The 21,979-nt window shown below is 38.3% G+C and overlaps 1 protein-coding gene and 1 pseudogene across 1 annotated transcript in view; one reads left to right on the plus strand and one right to left on the minus strand.

The window, feature by feature from the left end:
• The window catches only part of SLC35F1 (solute carrier family 35 member F1), a 409,920-nt gene that overhangs the window by 239,684 nt on the left and 148,257 nt on the right, over positions 1 to 21,979 (minus strand). The window lies entirely within an intron of this gene.
• Positions 15,803 to 16,528, plus strand: LOC110142502 (glycine cleavage system H protein, mitochondrial pseudogene; annotated as a pseudogene).

Below are 21,979 nucleotides of genomic sequence, written 5' to 3' on the forward strand. Positions count from 1 at the left end.
ATCATCAAAAAAGCAAGAATTCTAGAAAAACATCTATTTCTGCTTCATTGACTATGCCAAAGCCTTTGACTGTGTGGATCACAATAAACTGGAAAATTCTGAAAGAGATGGGAATACCAGACCATCTGACTTGCCTCTTGAGAAACCTGTATGCAGGTCAGGAAGCAACAGTTAGAAGTGGACATGGAACAGACTGGTTCTAAATAGGAAAAGGAGAACATCAAGGCTGTATATTGTCACCCTGCTTATTTAACTTATATGCAGAGTACATCATGAGAAACGTTGGGCTAGAGGAAGCATAAGCTGGAATCAAGATTGCTGGGAGAAATATCAACAACCTCAGATATGTAGACAACACCACCCTTACGGCAGAAAGTGAAGAAGAACTAAAGAGCCCCTTGATGAAAGTGAAAGAGGAGAGTAAAGAAGTTGGCTTAAGGCTCAACATTCAGAAAATTAAGATCATGGCATCCGGTCCCATCACTTCATGGCAAATTGATGGGAAAACAGTGGAAACAGTGGCTGACCTTTATTTTTCTGGGCTCCAAAATTACTGCAGATGGTGACTGCAGCCATGAAATTAAAAGACACTTATTTCTTGGAAGGAAACTTTTGACCAACCTAGACAGCATAGATATTACTTTGCCAAAAAAGGTCTGTTTAGTCAAGGCTATGGTTTTTCCAGTAGTCATGTATGGATGTGAGAGTTGGACTATAAAGAAAGCTGAGCACCAAAGAATTGATGTTTTTGAACTGTGGTGTTGGAGAAGACTCTTGAGAGTCCCTTGGACTGCAAGGAGATCCAACCAGTCCATCCTAAAGGAGATCAGTCCTGAGTGTTCATTGGAAGGACTGATGTTGAAGCTGAAACTCCAATACTTTGGCCACCTGATGCAAAGAGTTGACTCATTTGAAAAGACCCTGATGCTGGAAAAGATTGAGGGCAGGAGGAGAAGGGGATGACAGAGGATGAGATGGTTGGATGGCATCACCGACTCAATGGACATGAGTATGGGTAAACTCCAGGAGTTGGTGATGGACAGGGAGACCTGGCGAGCTGTGGTTCATGGGGTTGCAAAGAGTTGGGCACAACTGAGCTACTGAACTGAACTGATGGAAAACAATCAAGTTGGGAGACTATGTATGATTTGTGTGGCTGGATTCCTTCATGTAATTTTAAAACTTTAAATTTCTTCTTTTTTTTTTCTTTCATACAGTTACAGGTTAAGGAGAAAGAGAGGAAAGGGCCTGGGATCAAGAAGTTGAGCTTTGAAGCCAGACATAACTGGGCTGGAATCCTGGTGCCAGAATTTATTAGCTGTGTGACCTGGGCAAGTTACTTAAACTGTCTAAGACTCAGCTTCTTCAGATGTACAGTGGGGAAATCAAAGCATCTACTGCATCTGACTGTTATGAGAATTAAATACATATACAAAGGGCACCTATAACACAGCAAGCACTCAAAAGATGTTATCATTATGCAACCACATGTGAAGAGAGAGAAAATGGCCAAAGCTCTAAAATCCATCCAAATAATCTCAGTGTAATTGGTGAAACCTTAAAACTGCAGAGTGTTTGCATTCGTGAAGCTGAGAAAGATGCCTTTCATAACTTGAAGTGTCAATAATAACTGCCCTTAAATGATGCTAATTCGTTATAGCTAAATTGCAAATTATTGTTGATCTGTGCCAGAAGCCAAACATATACTGCCAAGAACCAATCAAGATCAACCACAGAACATTTTTCAAGGGCACATCATACAACCGAGAACCAAATACTAAATTATTTTTTGACCTTGACTTAACAGTGACACGAGAGCATCACTCGATTTAGTAATATGGATCCCCTTAATTATTTGCTTTTAATATCAAAGGGAAGTACTTCAGGGGTGATTTTAATGATTTTTGAATTGAAAATATTTTCCTTTAATGTTTCCTCATTTCTTTTCTTATAAGCATCACTAAATAGATTTTAGAAAACTGTGGGCGGCTTAAGTTCAAGGTCATATTCTCAACACAGGAACACATTTGCATGCAAATATATTGCAATAGCAAAATCTTTATTACTTTACCAGTTAGGTCAGCCTGTTTATTTTGGAAAGGTTTATAAAGTGCCTTTTTGCGTATCTATCTACACATTTGTATACTTCATCAATTCAGTTTGATAATATTAAATGTGGGAAAATTTGGTTTCCATTTCAGCCACACATCCTTCCCCATGGACCATTAAATACACATAACCTGAAAAGAAACTTCTTCTCCTTGCCCCAGGAGTGTCTGATGAGTGACTCCCCACAGCTTACAAAGTTAAGCGAATTCTAGAGCTTGGGACAGACAAAGCAAAATCATTCAGTTTGTTTTCTAGAGGGTAGCTGTTGGCTTTTCCCTGCCCAATAATTCTTTCCCCTTCCCTTCTTTGGGGAGCCAGTGTATTCCACTTTCAGGGTCCTGGGGGACATGCTGGTATCCCCAACTCCAAAGGGGGGTGTGTCACAGGCTGACCACTTGGCCACCTTCCTTCCCCAGGCCAGCAGGACAAATTCAGCGATGGGCCAGTGATTGAGGCAAGGCCCTTCAGTGCCTTCCTGAAGATCTGAACTATGGATACCACAAGAGGGAGAGAGACACTCTTTCCTTTTGGATTACTTAGTGGAGTAAGTTTGAGACTGTCAGTGGACTGTCCCTGTCATTTGTAAAGTGCTTGCTTGAGAATGAAGCTAACACAGAGACAAAAACAGAGATGAAAGACAAAGAACGTTCTACCATTTTTTTAGTTTCTGGACTCAGCTGTCCTAATTTTTGACCTCTCCTATATGTAAAAACAAACAAACAAAAAAACTCCTTGCTGTTTGGAGGTGAGTTTCTGTTACTTGTAACCAAAAGACACTTGACCATAATTGTTAAAGGAAAGGCCAGACTTTACAGTTTTATCTTCATATTCAGTGCTTCTTTAATTTCCTAAATTCAAATTCTCCTCTTTGTTCATGGATAAACTCCAGGCCCTATTTGTTCCTACTGTTTTTTAAAACAGTTCCCCAAATTCTTCAAATTTCCTCAACTTCTATCTCTAGTTACTGGCATCTTATGATAAAGACATACATATAGTTTAAGACATTTCCTAATGTCTTGAACAAGAACAAACTAAGCTTTTTTCTTTCTGGACAGAATGGTTTCAATCAGGGAATCTCACATAGGACTGGCATATGAACCAGAAATATCTATTCTGTTTTTAAGAAAATTATGGTTGCCTAAGACCCCAATCTCAATAAGCTATCTCTGAAGTTCAGAGATTGAGGTCCTGAAATGTATTTTTAAAAGCTTTGTGTTTCATATATAGCCTTGACTTAAAAATCACCTGTAACTATTTTAGACAGGTACCTTCTTTAAAAAAGAAAAATGGATGAAGTCAATGAGTCCTAAATCCAGCTAATCATCAGTATCATGGTGACCTCTTTAAAAAAAAATAAATTCTTAAGACAAATTCATAGAGATTTCAATCTAATGGGTCTTTTAGAAACTTTAATGGTGACCTGGGTGATTCTGATGACCATTCAGGTATAAGAACTACTGGATTAAATGACAGAACTACTGATTCAACCCTCACGAAGCTGTGTTCACAGTCATTTTGCAGACACAGAGCAAAGAACCTCTGAAGGGATAACAAAGGCTGAGAATTCCTGAGATCTGGAAGGCTTTGGACTGACCAGCATTTATCTGTACAGTGACATGTTGAGCATGGATGAGCCATGCCAAGAGATCCGGTCAGGTCATGCCATCCATAAAAGCAAAAACAGATCTGGTTGTCTTTGCTGTTGTTGTTCAGTCACTCAGTTGTGCCCAACTCTATGCAACCCTACGAACTGCAACACACCAGGATTTCTTGTCCTTTACTATCTCCCACAGTTTGCTCAAACTCATGTCCATTGACTCAGTGATACCATCCAACCATCTCATCCTCTGTCGTCCCCTTCTCCTATTTCCTTCAATCTTTCCCAGCATCAGGGTCTTTTCCAATGGATTGGCTCTTCACATCAGGTGGCCAAAGTATTGGAGCTTCAACTTCAGCATCAGTCCTTCCAATGAATATCCTGGGTTGATTTCCTTTAGGATTGACTGATTTGATCTCCTTGCTGTCCAAAGGACTCTCAAAAGTCTTCTCCGGCACCACAATATGAAAGCATCAGTTCTTCAGCACTCAGCCTTCTTTATGGTCCAGCTCACATCCATACATGACTACTGGATAAACCATAGCTTTGACTATATGGACCTTTGTCAGCAAAGTGATGTCTCTGCTTTATAATGAGTTGGTGGTCTTAAGGGAAATATAAGCTGAAAGCCAGTAGAAGCTCACAACTGTAGGTTTCATCATTCTGGTCTTTTCTCTATATGCATTCTTGTGCAGGCACAAGTGTTGCTCTAACATCTCTACAAAGTGTGTCCTAAATATAAAATGCTATATAAGTGAGAAACTAGACTTTCTATTACTGAAAACTTCAGTAGCTCCCTGGACCAAATGGAAGTAAATCAGAGTAAAAGAGAGGATAAACAGAAGATTCTACCTGAATCTCTGAGCTTATGAAATTAACCATGATGAAATGGTGGCACTGAAGGAAGACCTTGGCTTACCAACTTCTCATATACAATGAATGAGCAAAAGGGGCTGGAAGTTACTGTTTCTGGACAGACATTGGCAAAAATCAGCAGAATGGCACTGATGTGCTCTGAAGAACTGTTGATTTCTTCATTAACTTTTTCTCTCCTCACCGACTGTTAACAGCTTTCCCTGCCTGAGTGCCTTACTCTCCAAGCTGAGGACAATGGAAATGCTGCCCAGGACAGCTCACTGTTTCCTAGCAAGGTGATGCATATTAGCTCTATAGCCACTAGGAACCCAAGCACATGAGGAAGGACTCCCACTGTCTTCCCAATCTCTATTTCAATCAATCTGGAAGAGCTCCTGCATATGCAACAAGCACTTTCCTTTTATTTCAAACCTGACTGAGCCTCTAATAGCTCAATTAAGTCACAGCAAAGCCATTAGAAATCAATAATCACACAAAACAGTAGTCTGAACTTCTGCAGTTCTTTTGACCATGCTGCCAATTTATTTTTCTTTACCTCTGTCATATTACTTTAAGATATGTGTATAAAAGCTTTAGCTAGGCTGTATTCTGATCTGACAATACTCACCATATCTGAAAACAGACCCTATATGCATATGCTAATAAGCCATTTAAAGCCTCGCTCCAGAGCTCAACAAGTCAAACGTGATCCCAACTGGCCCCACACAGCTTCTAAGACATAGGAACAGAGCACAGGAGAGACCCTGAGCAGAAACTGGCCACATAAACAGTGTTGCTAAATAATGATGACAGTAGTATTGATACATTTCACTGATGTATTTTTTTCCTACCCTGTCATTTCCCCATTTATTGAATAGACGGCTCTTACTATACTTTAAAATTCAGTGAATACCATAAAGAGGGAAGATGTTAGTGCACAGCTTTAAGTTTTAAGCTAAATTTTTGAATGTTCAGAATGATACAACAGATTTGAAAGCCTGATTTTGTTGACAATAAGAGGCTTTCTAAATTCTGAAAGAGTTGCTTTACATATTAAAAGATAAGTTTGAGATGTACATGCTTTACTGTAAGTCTTAACAAAGAAGGTCAGAGGATATGATGTAGGGAAAATTCTTGACAACCAGGAGTGGAAACAGAAAGTCCTCTGGTACTGAGGAACAAGACAAAGAAGATCAAGTGATGAGTATGAGTGCCTAGGCTCACTTCCTCTCACAGCTGAAACCTCAAACCAGAGAGGCTGGAAGAAATTACAGAGCACAGAAGTTGTTCCTTTGTCCAGTGAATATTGTGCATCAACATTTAAGTCCCCAGTTCAGCCAGCACCAGGGAAATACCAGAGGAAAACAGCCAGGCCCACAGACTTGAGAACAGTCTCAAAATGTCCTGCCTACCTCAGTGACGTATGGAGGAAGCAGGCGAAAGAAAGTTCTCAGATCTCCAAAATTTGGGGCTACCAAAAATCACTAATATAAAAAGTAGACCCCTCTCTAGCAATTCCACTCCTGGGTATATACCTAAAATAACTGAAAGCAGGAACTTAAACAGATACTTGTACACCCCTGTTCATAGTAGCATTCTTCACAATACCTAAAATGCAGAAACAATTCAAATATCTATCAACAGATGAATGGATAAATAAAATGTGGCATATACAAACAATGGAATAATATTTAGCCATAAAAAGAGATGAAATTCTGGCACATGTTACAACTTGGCTGAACCCTGGAGACATCATGCTAAGCAAAATAAGCCAAACACAGGACAGATGTTATATGATCTCAGGTATATGAGGGACCTAGAATAGCAAATGTATAGAGACAGAAAGTAGAAGTTACTAGGATCCAGTGGGGAGAGGAGAATGGAAATAATTGTTTAAAAGGTACAGAATTGATGATTGAGATGGTGATAAAATTCTGGAAGTGAATAATGGGGATGGCTGCATAACACTGCAAGTGAACTCAATGCCATTGAACTGTAGATTTAAAAATTGGTAAATTTTACATTATGTGGATTTTACCACTATAAAACAAATTTTCAGTGGACCCTTAGTGTTCTGGCCAAGAGACTAGTAGTCCACATAGTGTTCAAAGGCCATGGCAGGGACAACAGATTTCAGTGGTGAATGCCCATAAGTCACTCCAACAAACCAGCCCCAAACACCTATGACTCGGGCTGCTCATTGTTCAGGCTGCCGAAGAGCATTTCCACGGAGGCCAGCGAAGACTCAAAAGCCAGTACCAGGGCCAGAGGGACATTAGATGTCTCCCTATCAAGCTGCACCATGCTAAAAGGATACACAGGCTTCCTCCTGCATCCTGATGCCACCTTGGGCTGAAGAAGTGCTTAAAGGAAGGGAAAAATGTGATAGAAAAAAGGGGAAAGAGTCCTGACAGAGCTACTAAGCTCTGAATTGATTATTACCAAGTGACATAGTTTTAACCAAGGTTGTATTAACTGAAAAAAATCAGTGTAATCTACCACCAGAATAGTAAAGCTTCAAGGGGCAGGATAAGATCAGTTGTAGTACAAATTTATCTATCCATCTACTATCTATGTGAGTACCAGTCTCCTACAGAACCTGGTGCATGAGGTCTGTAGTCCTCAGTCTGACATATCAATAGGGTATATATTCTTATTCTCTTCCTCCAATTTTCCAATGCATTCTTCTAAAACTTTTTCAATACTTTGTTGTTGTTGTTCAGTCATTCAGTTGTGTCTGACACTTTGTGACTCCATGAACTACAGCACACCAGGCTTCCTGGTTGTTTGCTATCTCCCCCAGCTTGCTAAAACTCATATCCATGGAGTCGGTGATGCCATCCAGCCATCTCATCCTCTGTTGTCCCCTTCTCCTCTTGCCTTCAATCTTTCCCAGCATCAGAGTCTTTTTAATGAGTCAGCTCTTCGAATTAGGTGACCAAAGTATTGGAGCTTCGGCTTCAGCATCAGCTCTTCCAATGAACACCCAGGACTGATCTCCTTTATGATGGACTGATTGGATCTCCTTGCAGTCCAAAGGACTCTCAAGAGTCTTCTCCAACACCACAGTTCAAAAGCATCAATTCTTTGGCACTCAGCCTTCTTTATGGTCCAATTCTGACATCCATACATGACTACTGGAAAAACCATAGCTTTGACTATATGGAACTTTGTCAGAAAAGTAACATTACAATATTAAACAACACAAATAAGAGGTGAATCTGCTCCGGTTTCTGAATTGCTGCCCCCAAATTCTACCCATTCTTCTTTTTATTAGTGTCCTCCAAGGATACTTTCCATCTCTTTGTTCCTTTATACATTTAACTTCAGCAGTCCCTAGATTAGGACATATATTTGGCCTTACAGTCTTCCTATTAACTTTGGATAGAAAGACAGAAAGAATGAGTATTGGGTCTTTCTCTCATCCATGAATTTTAAAAGTACTCCACTGATTATGCCAGGCCTTTAAGGAGACATTACTGAAATGAGACACCATTTTAAAAAGAAGAAGAAGAAAAGAAAAAAGTTTCCACTGCTTTAGTTTTTGCAGGACATCAATTAATGAAAGACAACCGCCTTCTGACAATTTTTTTTTTTGAACCTCAAGAGACAGAACTTAAGTTGACTACCATTGCAAGCTTAACCCTCTACTGAGAAAAACTCAGTGAGACAGAAAATTAAAACACAGCCCGCCTAGGTGAAAATGGTGCAAATAATACATTTATGACTGGATGTAAAGATCTCTATACTGTAATGTCTTGCTGTTTCAGAGTTTTTTGGGAATTCTCTCCCTCTACTACTAAATGTAGTTAATTTATTTCCCAGTCTGCTGATTCTGCCTGTCACAGGACTCTCCAGGGGTAGCTGTATGCTCTAAATTGCCTTCGATATGCTGACAAAGCTTCAAAATAAAACTGTCTTAAGTCCTCAATCTGTTGTCCAGCATTTAGATTATATATTGCTTTGTTGAACACTTGTTATCACGTTCTACATTTACTATGTGTAAACTAAAAGTGCCCCAAGTTTTATAAGATCTTCTACTGCTGCTGCTGCTGAGTCGCTTCAGTTATGTCTGACTCTGTGCGACCGCATAGACGGCAGCCCACCAGGCTCCTCTGTCCCTGGGAGTCTCCAGGCAACAATACTGAAGTGATTTATAAGATCAATTAGACAAAAATATTTCTGAAAAAAAAACTGATAGAATTTTATCCATTCCATTTCCAGCAGTAACTCTATAAACTTCTGACTGAAATTCTCAAAGGGCACTGTGCGATCTCTCTTACAGACTAGTCAAACAGTTATGTCTGTTTTTAGGCTTGGCAAAGTGATATATTGGAGAATCCTGACATGACAACGGAGCTCAAGAGATCCATGTGGCTCCTCTTCTGTTCATGTGCGTTCCCATCCACCTACAACCTCGACCCACACACAGTCTCCCTGCAGAGCCTTCCCAGGACAGCACTGCCTGAGTGCTCCTAGCCCTGCGCACTCTACATGGAATGTTTTTGAGTGTCTAACTTGTTGGTACCATTGTCTGGTTGCAGTGAAGAAAATGTTAGCATTTTATTTACAACCACTGAAAACCAGAAGATGTCAGTTTTCCAAAGACTAATCCATTAGTAAGATTTCAGTTTTGATTTTAAAAATGAAGCATTTGGAAACACTAATGTAGGTGAAGGAAGGAAAGGGGGCTTGAAAAATCATTCTAAAGTAAACAAAAAATGATTGCATAAAAATAGGCAAGAAGGTTTCAGAAAGAGAAAAGAGCTCATTCTATATATAATAAATATGGTAAAGCTTGTAAGCCTGTGTACCTATAGGAAGAGTATACCTAATTGTACATAATAACAGTAGACAATAAAGTGTGCGTACTCAGTTGCTCAGTTGTGCCTGACTCTTTGCGACCCCATGGACTATAGCCCGCCACACTCCTCTGTCCATGAGATTTTGAAGGCAAAAATACTGGAGTGGGTTGCCACTTCCTACTCCTACTCCAAGGGATCTTTCTGATCCAGGGATCAAACCCACATCTCTTGGGTCTCCTACATTGGCAGGCAGGTTCTTTACCACTGCGCTACCTGGGAAGTGAATAGGAGGAATAAGGAATACACTTCCAAAACTGAACAATTTTCTTTAGAAAAGTTTCAGAACCAAAAGAAAAAGAAAAGCTGTAAAAAAGACAAGAAAGTAGTTGGAAAGTCCATTCATAAAACTTTTATTCCACTTACATAAACTTAATACACATGTTTTTAACAATTATTCTTGGATTATTCATAAAAATCTCAATAAAGACATTCATTTAAATTCACTGTGAGGATATGAATTATTTAGCAAACAGTGTTGGAAACAACTAGTGAAAGTTCCCACCTCACAACTTAGATTAAAGGTTAGTTTTTACTGCATTAAATATTTCAATGTAAAACCTGAGCATAAAAATACCATAAAAAAATACAGAAAATGACTTATATGATTTGGAAGTGGGAAAATTTTTCTAACCATAACACAAAAAGCCAAATCTATATAGCAGAAATCATAAACTGAAATAAGTACAGAGGCCAAGCAGATAACATAAATGAGCAATTATCAGACTAGATAAAACCATTCTGCTTTTTAAAAAAATTTATATTCTCTTGCACATAGGAAAGTCATAAGCATGTATGTATAACATATGCTTTTAAGCCTATACACATTTAAGAACTACAATCAACTCCAAATAGCAACCAGGTTGTTTCCAAAAGTAAAGCGATAGTAGGTCAAAAATACTGTTATTTGCATACCTCAACGACTAAAGTGCAAACAAAAATACAGATGCAGTTTTAAATATTATATTAGTCAGGGGCTACTACTATTTGTACATCTAATTATAATATTTGTCCCCTTAATTAGGCTCCCAGTGCATCTTGGTTTGCAGTTATGAAATGTTTCTAGAAAAAAACTGCATGTGTGACCACAAAACCTGATGGACTATTTTGCAATGCTAAAAAGGTGCCAATATAAAATTAATTACAGGTTTTCTTTCGGAAACAACACTGGTTCCCATTTATCATGTAGATTTAAGCCTTTACTGGATCGCTGTTAATATTCTATGACAATGAATGCATAAGCCACTGGAGAAACTAGAACTCCTCTGAAGCAGAATTAGAAGTGAGAAATGTCCCGAGTCCCAGGGTTTTATTTTCTGACCAACATAAAAAAGATCCTGACTGCAGGTTCGAGAACTCATCATTCTCCCTAAATAAGTGCCATGTTGTAAAACCGAACATGCCTCCTCCTCATTCACCTCGAAGGCATACAGAGACAGTGGGCTGCAAGAACATTGTATAGGAAAGGAAAGCTTTGGCACTTAGGTGGACCCTCTGCCCCATCCCACCTATCTACTTCTTAAATCTCAAAGTAACTGGATAATTAACAAATCACTCCCCTGAACTGTTGAACCACCAGAACCTCAAACTTGGTTTCAATTATGAAGAAGATATGAACTGAGAATACGAGATTGCTGGATGACAAATGGTATCAGGTAAGTCAAGCTGATGATGCACTTTTGAGGAGGGCATGCCTGGGTATAGAGGTTTTTACAGAGCTGCTCCAACAGTCAGACTAATTCAGTCAACTCTCCATCCTGCGAACACGACTGTATTGAATTACACAACCTGAATGACCCTATTTCTTTCCCACCGGTAGGAATGGTATCTGTGCAAGCTTAAGACGACTGCAGTGAATTTGAAAGAAGCCTGACTGCCTTGTGTTTGCCTTAAGGCTGTACACAAATCAGGGAACAGAAAGGATATACTTAGAGGCTGCTGTAGAAACAGGATTAGACCCAAGTTTCCCAATGTATGGTACAATGCTCCTTCTTTACTGCCAAGGCATAATTATAAAAATATGCTACAATAAGTGAAAAAAATAAGATAGTCTATGAGGAAAACCTAAAGGATATGGATTTACATGATCAGCAGGAAACATTTTTCAATTTTGACAAGCAGCTCTTTCCTGAATTTGCTGACATCAGAACAATAAAATAGTGAGCCATATTTCTTTCCTTAAATTTTAATATGATAAGTAATTTTTGTGTCATTTACATTATAAATCAATTTAAAATGTGTGGGCCAATTTAACAACAAAAGGCTAGTTTGTCTTACGTTAAATAAATTATTAGGTTGTAAATGGTGTTCTAAAATACAACATAAGGCTGCAAGTAAAAATATACATTATTCACTATTTAAATAATAAGGCAGGAAATTCCTTTTTAATATTGACACTGAAAAATAATACTAACATATGTCTGTCCAAATATATGACATAAATTTAGGTTCATGCATAAACCTCATTTTAATATTAGGTTATATAGCTAAATATATTGAATTTTATAACTGATTTACTCATCTAAATTTATGAAAAGCATTTTATTTATTCTTTGTTCCTTGCAATTTCATGGTAAAGTGAATATATACTTTAACAATAAATAATAAGAGTAAATAATCATTAAGTGCTGACTATGTACTCAGCTCTTTGCAAGCCTTATCTTATTTTAATCATCATTACCACCCTATGAGGTGGTTGTTTTTTTTTTTTCCTATTTATTTTTATTAGTTGGATGCTAATTACTTTACAATATTGTAGTGGTTTTTGCCATACATTGACATGAATCAGCCATGGATTTACATGTGTTCCCCATCCTGATCCCCCTTCCCACCTCCCTCCCCATCCCATCCCTCTGGGTCATCCCAGTGCACCAGCCCCGAGCACTTGTCTCATGCATCCAACCTGGACTGGCGATCTGTTTCACACTTGATAATATACATGTTTTGATGCTGTTCTCCCAGATCATCCCACCCTCGCCTTCTCCCATAGAGTCCAAAAGTCTGTTCTGTACATCTGTGTCTCTTTTTCTGTTTTGCATATAGGGTTATCGTTACCATCTTTCTAAATTCCATATATATGTGTTAGTATACTGTATTGGTCTTTATCTTTCTGGCTTACTTCACTCTGTATAAGAGGTGGTTGTTATAAGTATACTCAATTTAAAGATAGGCAACTGAACTCTGGTGAGTTTCAACCACTTTCAAAGGTCATTCAGCTAGTAAAATCTAAGCTGCCTGACTACAAAGGCAGAATTCTTAAACTCTAGGGTACATTTTAGTCTTTTCCATAGAGAATAAGGGCTTCCCAGGTGGCTCAGTGGTAAAGTGTCCTCCTGCCACTGCAGGAGATACAGGTTTGATTCCTAGAGTACAAAACGGCAACCCACTCCAGTAGTCTTGCCTAGGTAATCCCATGGACAAAGGAGCCTGGCAGACTACAGTCCATGGGTTACCCGAGAGCCAGATAGGACTGAGTGAGCACACACACACACACAGAATAAAATTCAAGGTGCAATAAGGGCTGCTATTTCATGTCTCTATCTTCTCTGAGCCACTATCAATGTGCTCTCCTCACCTTAGGTCAGTGGTTCACAGATATTAGCAAAAATCCTCCTGAGAATCTTATCAAAAACAGAGCCTAAGACTTTGCATTAAACATGAAGACTTGACCAATGCAGTAAAAACCAGAGAGAAGCAACCCTGATTAAGGCTGAAAGATGGTGGGCTAAGGAAAAGGAAAAAGGACTCTTAATAGAATGTCTAACATGATGAAACTTTTGTGAAAAAAAGGTAAAGATACCATAATAGGGCAAGAAATAAAGAAGAGTAATTAGCAACTCCAGGAAAGCAAGAGATTATACAGGTGGGAAATGTTATCATAGTACACTATTGTGTGGGCAGTACTTACAAATATTGCTATTGTGATCCACAGCCATAGTGTAAGCAGTAATAATCAATTTTTTTAAAATAGAAAGTAATTTCACTATATCGAGCAGTTGGGAGATGGAAGATGAGTTAGTGTATAGAAATCTTTGTCTACCATAACAAGAAGTTAGTAGATGTTTAAAATTTTCTTAAAAGAAAACAGCAAAGGGGAAAGGCAATTTATTTAGAGAAATTGAAGTAACTATCAGAAGAAATAGTTATAGAAGTTTAAAAGAAATTACCTGGGAAGCATGAGTGTTGGTGGTAAAGTGGGAATATGGTGCAATAGGATGCAATTATAAAAATTTGAGGGCTTCCCTCGGGGCTCAGTGGTAAAGAATCCACCTGCCAACGCAGGAGACATGGGTTGATCTCTGATCCAGGAACATCCCACATTCATTGCTATGGAGCAATAAAGTCCATGCACCACATCTGTTGAGCCTGGGCTCTATAGCCCGGGAGCCACATCTACTGAGCCCATGTGATGTACCCACTGAAGCCCAAGTGCCCTACAGCCTGTGCTCGGAAACAAGAGAACCCACCTCTGTGAAAAGACTCTGCACTACAACTAGAGGGTAGCCCCCACTCTCCAAAACTAGAGAAAAGCCTGTGCAGCAATGAAGACCCAGCACAGTCAAAAAATAAAATAAGTATATAAGTATTTAAAAAATTTTGATACTATTCAATTTTTAAAATACGTATATACAAAAAAAAAATACGTATATACACACACGTGTGTAGTTAGGCATGTGCATGAACACCTTTTTCTCATGAGACTTGACTGGTTGCTGTGCTTAACTCCTATCCAAGAGTATAGGGCTGACTGTCATTGATTAAAGTAGATTCCAGCTCCCTGATGCAAGATTTATGTTCCCATACCTACTCTGCCACAGAAGAAACATAAATGTCAGTTGGAAATTAAACTCATTTGATAAGATTTAGTGTAGGCTGCCTTTTCTTTGAAATTGGTCCTTACCTTTCTCTGAAGAGAGAAGTGTTTTATTTTTAATCCTATTTTAGATTTCCTTAGCTTTCACTGCATAATTTATAATGCATCAATTAAGTTGTTCTTAATTAAATGAACATTCTTGCATAAATGATCTCATTTTGAGTAAGCAGCTAAATATGGGAAATCTCTGTTTTTTCAGACATAGAAGTGTGCTTTACATTGGGTACACTGTACTTTCTCCATCATTCCAGACTAGTAAATAAGTATAATTATTTCTGCTGCAAAGAATAGTTTAATAGCTAGATATTAGCTAGAGAAGCCAACAATGAGACTGGCTAATCATTGCTATGACAATCTTTTGCTTTATTTTCATATGTATCTCATAAAACTGTCAAAGTTGAGCGGCAAGCTGGAACTTGAAGAAAATGAGTCTTACTAACCCAGATGGTTTTAGTAGAAAGGGAATGTTAATAGAAAACATCTTATCTCTTTGGACCTGATCCTAAATACATTCCAAGGGGAAGGCTGTCAAAAAAGGTATTAAATAAGACATCTCATACCTCTCTCTCTCCCTTTCCTCTTCTTCCATGACCCCTATCCGATTCGAAGGATATGAGTTTGAACAAGCTCCTGGACTTGGTGATGGACAGAGAAGCCTGGTGTGCTGCAGTCCATGGGGTCACAAAGAGTCAGACACGACTGAGTGACTGAGCTGACGACTAACAGATCCTTTCCCCTCTCTGCTCCTCTTCCTCTTCTTTCTTTTCCCTTTTCCTCTCCTCCTTCCCCTCTTCCAAGGATATACTGGTCTTCAGGTGAAGAGCCACAAAAACTTTCATAATTTCCTTGGCCATCCTTAAGATGGACTTTGAGGATCATGTCAAGACTAGGTTTGATGTGTCTTACAAGGCAATTTTAAGGTTACTTTGACACGATGGGGAAATGATCAAAAACATGAGTGGTATCAAAGGAAGAGTTGCATATGAAGTAAGTGAGATGGCTAATTAATATCCACAAATATTAAATGGCCTCAAGTATATATGATAAGTGACCACAAGTAAATACAAATACTTTATGTACATGTACTTGAAATCATGACTAAAAACCTTGTTAAAGGGAAACTATTATATATCATCCTTGAATCCTCTTAACTAGAGTAAGTCCCTTACATATGAACCTTCAAGATTCAAACTTACAAAGCTCCATACGTGTGTTCACATGTCCAGTCATGTATGCTAGTTCACATGTCGGGCATATATTGTCACATGCATGCATCTACTACAAGCGTTGTGCTTTTGGGCACTTTGCTGTTTATAGGGTACAGTAGTACAGTATCATTATTTCAAGCCCAGGATGTCTGGAAGCAAGCGTAGAAGCATCAGTGATGTAGCTGGTACTGCTAAAGAACCAAAGCAATTCATGACCCAGGAAACGTCAAGGGAATTTTCTTGATTTGAGGAGGCACTCTTAGTAAGTGAGGCAGAGGACCTGAATGTAGAATGGTACATGAAAGCTGAAGCAGCTATTCAGGACTGGACAAGTGAAGGTTCTCATGTTCTCATCTTCGAAAGCTCACAACTTGAAGGTTCGTATGTAGGGGACTTGGGCTTCCCGGGAGACTCGTCTGTAAAGAATCTGCCTGCAGGCGCGGAGACCCGCTGCACCCGTGCGAACAGGGCGCTGCAAGCGGTGCGGAGTGTGCGGGCCGCGGTCGGCAGCCTGCGCGCCGTCTCGGCACCCAGGGCGCCCTGCTCGCCGCGGCCCCGGGGACTGCGGGCGGGCGCCCTCCGGGCACTGCGCACCGGCCCTGCTCCGCTGTCGGTGCGGAAATTCACAGAAAAACACGAATGGGTAACAGAAAACGGTGTTGGAACAGTGGGAATCAGCAATTTTGCACAGGAAGCTTTGGGAGATGTTGTTTATTGTAGTCTGCCTGAAGTTGGGACAAAGTTGAACAAGCAAGAGGAGTTTGGTGCTTTGGAAAGTGTGAAAGCTGCTAGTGAACGCTATTCCCCTCTATCAGGAGAAGTAACTGTAATTAATAAAGCGCTAGCAGAAAATCCAGGACTTGTCAACCAGTCTTGTTATGAAGATGGTTGGCTGATCAAGACGACATTCAGTAACCCTTCAGAACTAGATGAACTAATGAGTGAAGAAGCATATGAAAAATACATAAAATCTATTGAGGAATGAAAATGGAACCCCTAAATAAACTACTTTGAAACAACTTAATCTAGCATAGCTGTCTTGAATTAGTGGTGGATAGATATTTAAAAAGCAACTTTTAGCAAAACAAACTACTTCTAACAATGTTTCCTGAAGAAAATACCCCTTAACTTTCTAATGCCTTCAGATAAACACTGTGTATCTTTTCCACAGCATCCTGTGATTTTTAGGCTAGACTCCAGTTATAATATTCAGAATTCCTGAAATTATCTCTGATAAAAGTAATTATAAAAATTATGTAATTCAAGGATAACATGGTTATCTTATACCTTATATGACATTGTAAGTTGCTTACAGCTATCCTTGGATTTGGGTCAAAATGATCTTCCCACTAGAAATAACCGGCAGTGGAGAAAAGTTTGTTAGTTGTATAGTGTCCAGTGAAGAATATTACTGTCTTAACTTTGCAATATACTGTGTTTGCTGATGCTATTTTTATACAGTGAAGCAACAGCCTGCAGGAGTATAAACAATTTAATAAAAAAAAAAAGAATCTGTCTGCAATGCAGGAGACGTGGGTTCAAACCCTGGGTCGGGAAGATCCCTTGAAGGAGGTAATGGCAGGCCACTCTAGTATTCTTGCCTGGAGAATCTCATGGACTGAGGAGCCTGGTGGGCTACAGTCCACAGGGTCGCAAAGAGTTGGACACGACTGAAGCGACTGAGCATGCGCCCACATGTAGGGCACTTCCTATATTGGCTGAGCTTCACTCTCATTTGGAGGCTAAACTAGGAAGAAACTATTTCCAAGCTCATTTAGGTTGTGGGCAGAATTCATTTTCTTATGATGTGTGGCTGAGGTACACTGGCTTCTTACTGACTACCAGCTGGAGCTTGCCTTCGGGTACCAGAAACCACCTGCGGTTCCCTCCCACTTAGAGTTCAAGCAGTGATAAAAGAGGAAATTTTGTCTTGTCCTTTAGATGTTCTGTTGACATCAAACAATGGAGATTTTCTTTTTGAAGATGCTGTGAATCTATATTTCAACTGAGTTGCCTAGTCATTAAATGATTTAAATATTAGAAATAAGCCAAATCCCAATGTCATAAAAATATTACTTTCCAAGTCTGTAACACTCTGGAGAAGACTCTCCAGGGTGTTTGTTAAAAGTACACTTTCTAGAACTCCACCCCACCCCCCCTAGGTTTCTTATTCAGTAAGTATCACGTTTAACAAGCACACCAGCTGAATCTAATTCAGATAATCTAAGGATCACGTTTTGGTGACCACCACTCCATAGGACATAAAGAAAAATAAAGACATGTAGGAATAAATGTCTTATTTTTGATAACAAACAAAATCTTCCAGCAAAGCTGGAAAATTACATACAAGGGGAAAAAAATCCTTCAGTTATATTAGTGATGATTCATCTGCTTCCAAAATCAGGCAAAAATGAATAACTCAAATCAATAACATGATTTGACAAATCAAAGATATTCCATGATGATAAATCACTACCTAATAAACTGTTAAACTATTAAACTGTTCTGAATTATTACAATAAAATTCCACTAAATTTAATTACTAAAAAATGTCAACCAGTTTTATGTAAATCTTCCAATAAGGAATCAGTTCAATCTTTTCTGTGCTCAATAACAATACTTTTATTTTTAAAATTTTTTATTTCCTATTCAGAATGCTTTTTTGTTGTGAGCAGGGCCTGACTGAAGAAACACAATGCAGTATAAATCTGACAATCATTAAACATCAATGGCCAGAAAAAACCCTATGAAATCACATTTAAAATTAATCCAGCTGTCTTTTAGTATTAATCCACTCTGCCTGTCTTTGTCTTAATTTGTCTGTCTCTTAATTTTTGTAGAAGACAGATTACAGATTATTGGAATATAAATTCATGTTTAGTTTACTATTCTGCACTGAAATATCTGAAAGCAAGATTTTTTTCTGCTCTGCTTACCCAGGAATCTCTCTGTGATACATTTAGTGAATACAGCACTAACCTAGAAGCTAGATACACAGCTTCAATCTCTCTATATTCCATTATCAGTCTCTAGTGAAGGATCATGCAATAATTTAGGATTCTTCCCCATGGTAAATCCAACTAATTCAGGTAATATGGTGAACTTCCTCTCACTTCCACCCCAAATTAAATTAGCTGTGTGATTGTTCCCTAATACACCAATCGGCAGTGGAACCTTTCATTCGGTTTCCCGTGCTTTGAGTTATTCAATTCAGCACATCTAGATCAAGTAGCCAATAAGTACTAGACACTGGGGAGGGGGGGATGGAAACTATATAGAAGATAGCATCCTTTAGCAACCAGGAATAGAGAAAAGACATGACAACAGATAAGCAATATGTACATGGGATAATGTAGAAAGTGGTTAATTCCTCAGAGCTGTTACAAAATTCAGAAAACAAGCTTGGAATTTGGCTTTATTATTTCTTCATAGAAAACTGGGTCTGAAATTTCTAGGCAGTCTAGGGGTCTGACAAAATTCAAGGAGACCTGAGTCTTGCTAACAGAAGCATTCACTATGCGCTCACTGGGTCAGCCAAAGCCCAGCTCGGGTCACTCACATTAGTCTTTGACTGGCCCCCCTGTCACCTGCACGATGGATGGGTGCTATTTGACTGCCAGTTGCCCAGGTATATGGGGACCCTAGACAACTCTAGGTGTGATGGCTTCGGTAGATGTGCTGTGGTTTTGAATGTACTGACTACTATCTATGTCAGGCTATGATGCAAAAGTAACCCCCCAATTCTACAAGAACCATTAAATTAAAATGATCAGAACCTGTAAAGAAGCTATTGAGTGCGCTTCCTCCAGCCTTGGCAGATGTTTTCTTTACATGATTTAATCATGTCACTTTGGTGTATTATTACACCAAAGTGACATTTTTTAAAAAAAGAAGTTGATATTAAATTTTCAATAAAATTATTCCAAAGTCATCCCAAGTTTCTTTTTAGGTATTCGAAGAACACATCATCTGATCTCAGAGTAGAATCAAAAATACTGGCAGCACGAGCCCACTCGATGAAATAGTAAAAGATGAATATTACGTGCATCAGTCACTCACAATAGCTAATCCTCAGTGATTATTGTGAGGAGAAGAAAGAATGACTTCATTGAGGGAGAACGCTCCAGGCAGCAAAACACAAGCTTAGACATAGGGGGGTGGGGTGGGGGTGGGTGTGGGTGTGGTGAAGGATGGCTTTTGACCCATTTCTGAATTTCAGAAACAATCAGCCTTTTAAACAGTGAATAACTGAAAAGTATGTCAATAAAAATACAGAGGAAAAAAATGCACACATATTACATAATTTCCTTTAGGGACACTTCGCCTATTTGTCTGGTTCTGGATCCTTAACTATAGAATACTCCCAAAGGGGAGTCTTGAAAGGCAGTGAACTGGTGTGAGGATGGTAGCATTCACAGAAAGGAAAGAAATGAAATCTTTTTGCTAATTAAAATTTTCTCTCCTCTGTTTTCAAAATCTTCTATCATGGAGTAATAAACTTAATTCCACTGAAAACTTATAGTAGAAAAAATTAGAATATTTCTGTGGACATTTGATGACAAACTAAATATGAAAAATGTATGGGAAACTATAAGATAAATAAGAAAATTTATGGGAAGTTTCACCCAAAATAGATTCTGTTTGTAGCATTCACAGAAAGGAAAGAAATGAAATCTTTTTGCTAATTAAAATTTTCTCTCCTCTGTTTTCACAATCTTCTCTAATGGAGTAATAAACGTAATTCCACTGAAAACTTACAGTAGAAAAAATTTAGAATAGTTCTGTGGACATTTGATGACAAACTAAATATGAAAAATGTATGGGAAACTATAAGATAAATATGAAAATTTATGGGAAGCTTCACCCAAAATATATTCTGTTCCCTCCACACCTGATTATAGACTGTAGCTCTCCAATCTTTTGGTGACTATGTAACAACATGACATTAAAATTTAGCTGCTTTTTAACTTACAGTAGCCAAGACATGGAAGCTACCTTCCACGATGGACATGGAAGTGTCCATCAACAGATGAACGGATAAATAAGATGTGTGTATATATACATATACACACACGTGTGTGTGTGTATACATACACATATATAGGAATATACTCAGCCATAAAACAGAATGAAATAATGCTATTTGCAGCAACATAAATGGACCTAGAGAATATGATATTGCTTATATGTGGAATCTTGAAAAAAATGACACAAATGTATTTATTTACAAAACAAAAGTAAACTCACAGATATAGGAAATAAACATGGCTGCCAAAGGGGCAGGAGGAGGGAGGGATAAATTAGGAGTTTAGGATTAAAATATGCACACTACCACATATCAAATAGATGACCAACAAGGACCTATTATATAGCAGAGGGAACTATACTCAATATCTTTCAATAACCTATAATGAAAAAGAATCTAAAAAAGAATATGTGTGTGTGTGTGTGTATGCATAATGATCATTTTCCTTTTCACCTGAAACTAACACAACATTGTAGATCAACTATATTTCAATAAAATTTTGAAAAATTAGCTGCCTTTTTCTACAACATAAACATGAGAAACAGAATTATATGACATACCATACCCCCCAAATCCATGCATTAAAAGATAAAATGCTTTTAGAAAGCACCATAAATCCCCTAAAAATAATTACATTTTGCTGTAATTTTTTTAATTAAGGAAAGTATCAAATAATATTGATGCAGTGAAACTTTAGGAGTTGGTGGGATTTTTTTTTCCACTTCTTCTTATCAGTTATTTGACACCATAAGCAATCAATAATTTTATTAATTAAAATCACATCTTTTATGTGATTTTTATGGGGTGAGGTTTTTCTTTCAGTATATTTTCATCTAGAACTGCTATTTTGTATAAAAGTCATAATCTTCATGTTTAAAATATATTTTTAATTTTCAAAAATCTCATTCTGATTTTCCTATTAGATAAAGAGTTCAAGGGCTCTATTATCAGTTTTTAAAGGACACATTTTGCTCAGCTTAATGCAGTCAGTTGAGTATTTTGCTAGGCCAGTAAATTTGAAATAGAGACAAATAACAGGCCTCTGTTAGCACTGACAAGAAATTTGGTTTCTTGTAACTTTAAAGGTATTTTGCATTGGAGAAGGAAATGGCAACCCACTCCAGTGTTCTTGCCTGGAGAATCCCAGGGATGGGGGAGCCTGGTGGGCTACCATCTATGGGGTCGCACAGAGTCAGACACGACTGAAGCGACTTAGCAGCAGCAGCAGCAAAGTTATCTTAACTGAAGTTTGGGCACCTTTTTGAAGTGACAAATTCTGCAGACATTTAATCATTGGTAGGAAGCTCAGTATACAAAAAACACTCAGGTGTACAGATGGATTCTTTATTTCTAGTTACTTTTTCTAAAAATATGAAAAGATTATGTATTTATTGGAAAACTATGAAAAGAAGTCCTAGGTCATACATACCATTAAATAACAACATAAAA

This window comes from Odocoileus virginianus, chromosome 19 (genome assembly GCF_023699985.2).
Source record: "Odocoileus virginianus isolate 20LAN1187 ecotype Illinois chromosome 19, Ovbor_1.2, whole genome shotgun sequence".
NCBI classification, from domain to species: Eukaryota; Metazoa; Chordata; class Mammalia; order Artiodactyla; family Cervidae; genus Odocoileus; species Odocoileus virginianus.